The following is a 6000-nucleotide window of genomic DNA, read 5'->3' on the forward strand; positions in this document are numbered from 1 at the left end:
ATTGACAGAGTCTTGATAACTATGCCAACTCTTTGGGAGTCCAAGAAGAGTAAGGCTCACCATATCCTCCTCAAAAACTGTGATTCCAACACTTCCAAGTTCATCCCGACATTAAGTGAACTTGGTCAAGTACTCTGGAATCGTCTTACCTTTCTCCATATCGATTTTACAAAGTTTATCCTTCAGTGCCAACTTCCTTTGATCACTTCTATTTTGATACAAGTTCGTCAATGTTTTCCACATATCATGCTAGGTTTCCTTTCCATGGAGACTCGAGACAATATGGTCTCGAACTACCTCAAGGATTATCTGCCTTGACTTTGCCACACACTTCTTCCATTCGGCCAAGTTTTGTGCATCCGTAGCTGCTGGCTTGGGGACTTCTTGAGCAATGAATTGATTCAAGCCATTATCTTCTAGCACAACCTCCATCCTCTCCCTCCAGGCTATAAAATTCGAGTTGCCTTCCAGGGTATACTCAAGCCTCAACCCATGGAACACCATCTGTCGATCCTGAAGTATGTATGCAAATTCGACTTTCACCAGTAACCCAGAAACTCAAAACTTTGAAATCACCTCTAGAGAGCTAATTTTAAATCAGCGATATCTCCCTCATCCGAACTCTGATTTGCCCGATTATTTTTTAAATTTGGGTATCTTTTCCCAAGGAATCTAAATTTTCAATTTTTTTATGAAAAATTTGCATAGAAATTCCCAGAACTTCTCTGCAAAATCTCGGCCCAAAAAAACAATTTTGCTATGATACCATGTAGAAAATCCTGTAGATTCACAAGCCAATGCAATTTGCTAAAGCAAGAGACAAGAATCTACTTTTACTCTTTACAACGGAATCCCATAAACATTGAGAAAACAATAATCAATAGAGGAATAGAATCAAAGCACATAACACAATAAATATCTGGGGAAAGACACAACTTGAAAACCCACTATCTGTTTTGTATTAATTTGGAAAATCAAGATGAAATTACAATGCTTGTTCTCTCTAGAACAATCCCAACACTCAGCAAATTCAATCTCCAACTCATAAGAAAGGTAAAGGCCAAAGCTTAGTCAATTCACAAGCTCTCCAGTCTCTATTCCAATGTGTAATTCCTATGAAGGATAGCTTGTATTTAAAGGGAAATAAAACCTCTAAAAATAGCGCAATCTCCCAAGGATCAGTTCCTGAATGCATGCACTATCAGTGCAACTCAGAAAAATATAAAACAAATAGTACACTGTCCCTGCACTCTAGTCTCAACCGAGTCTTTCTCAGAATCAACATGCATGAGTTTCTGATGGTGGAATCTTCAGTTAACTAGAGTAGCACTAATTAGGTCACTAGTGTCCCAACTGACTGTTTACTCACTATTAGTTCCTGAAACTAATTGGAACTAATTTAACTGGATTTAACTCAATAAACTGAGTTAACTAATTACAACTCATTCATAACTCATCCTTAACTCCTATAAGTTAGGGGGAACATATAAATGTCTTCTAAAAGACTTCCAATTCGAATTTCCTTTAATTAAACTTAATTAATTATTTTCAAATTGCTATGAAAAAAGAATTCTATTTTAATTCACAATTTAATTCAAGGACAAATTAAACTAGAATTTCTTGTTTCCATTTCTCAACATCTAGTAGAATACAGAGGTAGACATTTTCCAGCTGAATATATTATGAAGTTTAAAAAATAAAATTTCTCTTAAGGTCAAAAGTTTACAAAGAAAAAAAAAATTAAGCCCGCATGTTTAATTCTTTGATAAATGTGCGTGCATGGGATAACCTATAAAAGCTGTGCGGTTTGTAGAAAATGATGACTCCGTGATCTAGGACCACTATGCACACTTGGGGCTGATTCTTTGACATGAGTTGAGTCCAGTACAACCGAATTCAAGTCTCCTTGGAGATATGCAACCCTTAATGGAATCATCTTGTCCTACTCATGTGTCTTTATCATACATGTACCAAGAGAGGGAATGAGGATTAAATTTATTTCTATATAAACAGGCCATGGGAGAACCAAACACTTGAGACATTGTTATGCTGGCCACATTATTGTTTGAGAAAACCACCATTGCATTGTTGAAGCCAAGGAAGTGAAGAGCACTAGCATGTTGGTCATATTTCTTCTAAGCAACCCAACATCTTAGTGAGAGAAGAGGAATCCACCATTGGAGAGTGTTCACACTTCTTTGAGAGAGAGGAGAAACTTGCAAAGAGATTGAGGAAAGAAACCCCCTTGCTGAGGATTGTTGAGATACATAGCTCAAATAATTCTCTTCAAGTGTCTGAGATTCATCTATTGTATTCAACCTCTACCACCAACAATCAATAAAGGGAGATTTTTCCATATATTATTGATGTTTTTTCTCCATTTGAGCATTGTTTTGTTTATGTACCTCTTTGTTTGGTTTATGTTTATGTATGCCTTGTTTCCACTACTCACAATCTTTTGTTTATTTAATTCTATCCACTAACGACACCAATTTTGACTGTGATAGGGAACATTCCACTGCTAAGGGGGTGTATTTGGGTACACTTGTTCTCCAAAAACTCTACAACAAGAATGGCGACCATACTACTCTCTTTTCATTAATCTAGAGATTGTTTTTGCAGGACCTACTCTCTGCACAACCATCCTACAAGGCGCTCTTCACCTCTATGGATTTTTTATACAGCCCCATGACCTATTCTGAGCCCGTGGAAGTGAATTTTTTTTTGTTTTTGATCGTCTGCACTTCTTTGTCTCTGAAATACGTGACCTGCGTGCCTTTTTCTATAACAGACGTGAGTGCGTATCTGTGTCTACAAAAACCAGCGCGGTCAACATAAAGCACAAAAAGCCTTGTATTTTTTCTCTTGTCTCAGGTGATTGGGAGTCTTTAGTGAATTTCCTTCACCTCTACATTCATTATTTTCTATTTAATACATATGGTTTCTTTACAAACCATAATTGGTAAAGAAATTAGAGTATGTTTCATTATGTATTTGTAAATAATCACATAGCTTAATTAGGGAGAAAAGTAAGTGGTCAAATTCCACATATGTTTTTAAAACTATTTTGCTTAAAGTTTTGCAATCACATAGCTGAATTAGTGAAGAAGTAAGTGGCCCATTATCCATGAATCTTTCTACTAACCAAAGCATTTTTTGGGACTAGGAGCAAATGTTACTAGAGAAAGTATGTAATCTCTGCTTCTCTTGCATATTTTAGACGAACCTGGGATTGCATATGAAAAACTTCTCAAAAACATTTGAATTTCCATCTCCCTTATTAAACTCCACATAGTTTAATAGGAAAAATGTAAGTGGCCCATAATCCATAAATATATTTCTTTTTTCCATGTAAGCAACGATCAACACTTAACATAATTACAAGGATATTGAAAAGGATCATCGGATATCTACATCTTATCACACTTTGTATGTTCACTTGCATCAGACACTAAGCCTTGATACACTTTGTACTCAAGTAGCCTCTAGGTTTTTAGAGCTTTGGGTACTTAGTCTATTTTGGATTACAAAATCACTCCATGAGTGAATTAAGACTCCTTAAAAACAACCATAACTTGAACTAATTAAATTTCCCCATATGGGCAACTAAAAAATTTATAGTTCAGGTTAGGACCATTGGGGATAGGAATTCCATAAGCCACCATGGTCATGTTACACCATTGAAACAAAGTTGTTGACTTTTAGGGATCTTAAAATCCTTCAATCACCCCACGAAAAAGAATACCCAAGCATGGAAGAGACTTGATTCAAAGGGGGTTTGACTTAGGTCCAGTGTGTGCGATACTCTTTGGGGCTACCTGACCCATCTAGTGCTCAATACTCATAACTGAATACCAAGAATCTAAAGACTCAAATGCTCACGTGGGATGAAGGTACTTAGTGACCAAATATAGGGAATCCTTTCCCTATAGGTGATGGTGGAGGCAACACTTCAACGTCATCACCCTTACCTTGGTTGATTCTTCAGTTACTAGAAGGCGTCGCTAGTTCTTTTGGAACATTGCCCCAGGGCCCATCAGAAGATATCTCCCCAAGGCCCAGTTACTTTGAGAGTGAAAAGGTTGATTAAGTCTACATAGGGCTTTTCATCATACGCAACAAACAAAAACCCTTTTTTTGTTTTCTTGATCACATATTTTAAATTAAAGGAAAACAAACCATTTATATTTTCACTTTGTTTTATGTATGTGATCCAAATTTCATTGATATTTATATCCTTCCCTCACCATACACAAAGTAGCACGCACTTTTAAATTGACACAATAGGGGACCCCATGACTCCCGTCGATCTAGACGTTTTTTCAACCCCCCCATTACCAGGAGGTGTGCCAGGACTCCCACCATTTAGGCGGAGAGGACATCACTCAACAACCATTCTTGGATCTTCCTTTATTGATGCATCTTTGCTCAGAATTCCTCCTCGACAAAGTACGCCCTTCACCACTCCAAAAGGATCTCCACACACTACCCCATTTGCGAGTGCACACACCTCTCCTCTGGACAGTCCCTGAGATACCCATCGTGGTAATTCTCTCATGAGATCCCCACAAAGGACTCCGTTGCATATATCTGTCCAAAATCATTTCATGATGGTAGGTAATGCACAAATCTCATTCTCAGCTTCGCTAAATCTACTAGATTTAAGCAAGCTAACCAATGACCTGATCACCCATGGACAAAATTGGCTAGATATTCCCACCAAGCTCCCTTCATACATTCCAAAGTTTGAGGGAAAATAGGGCGAAGACCCAGGAAATGATTTCTTGACATTTCACCTATGGTGTTCATCTATTAGTATCACATAAGATACTATTAGATTACGACTATTTCAATGCACCCTAACCGGGCCCACCACGAAATGGTATGTGGACCAACCCTCTACGTCACATGGGAACTTTAGCTCATTAGCTACTACTTTCCTAACCTTCTTCCAGCTCCAGTCTGCCATGATTCGGGTTTGGAAATCCTCACCAACTTCAAACAAACACCATCTACTCACATCTCATACCATCTCCATGAATGGAAAAAACATCGTAACCTGTGAAAAACATAGTTTGTAGATACTGTCCTCCTAGACATATTCTTGAGATCCCTCATATCTGAAATCTCTAAGGATGTCGAAAATTCATCCCCGCAAACCAAGGAAGAAGCCATTACTAAAGCCTAGTAGTTGGAGCTTATCTATACCCAATCTGGGTACATTTATCATGTGCTTCCATACACCCCACACTTGCAAACTTATAAAGAGATCCTAGGCGCATCCAGTAGTGTTGATGGATTAATTGGGTCCCTATCGCAAAATCACTACAACAACAACTACCAAAACCCTGGGTATTCATTCAATGGCCAAGCATATGATGCTACCCATAACGCACCACCATTGCAACATTCAAGGTACTATAATGGTCAAACCGCACCTATGCAAAACATAGTCAACAATGTTAACCAATACAGCCCAACAAGGAGGTTCATACATCCCCCTCAGGGGAATTATTACTCTAGGAATATGGACATGATGTCCACTCCTCCGAGTTAGTTTTTAACTATGGACAAGGAAACCAATACTATCCTTTCCAACCACAAAAGAGAACATCACCAACGCAGAATAATGCACAGGTGATTGTAGTGCAACCTTCTCTTGCTTCACAACAACAATTGAAGGAGCAACTAAATTCAGTTAATCCTTCCAACGCTACTAAGTCAAACCAAAAAATAAATCCAAAGGGAGAACCCAAGCGGGGGGTTGGGTGGAGCAATTAGTAGAAAGCCCAAGGGCACTGGGAAGGGACAATCCAACCAGAGTAAAAACTAGGGAATGACCAACAATAACTCACAAAAACAAGGTAAGAACACAAGTTTTCAGACTAATCATGCATGCACTATCCGTGGGGGAGTATGATAATTATACCCACCACTATCTCAACTTGAAAGACCTTAAAAGGGGTTTACAAGACAGTAGGGGACAAGATAGTCAACAAG

The sequence above is a fragment of the Pinus tabuliformis genome, chromosome X (assembly GCF_031772625.1).
Source record: "Pinus tabuliformis cultivar Carrire ecotype Pingquan chromosome X, CPIR1, whole genome shotgun sequence".
In the NCBI taxonomy this organism is placed as follows: domain Eukaryota; kingdom Viridiplantae; phylum Streptophyta; class Pinopsida; order Pinales; family Pinaceae; genus Pinus; species Pinus tabuliformis.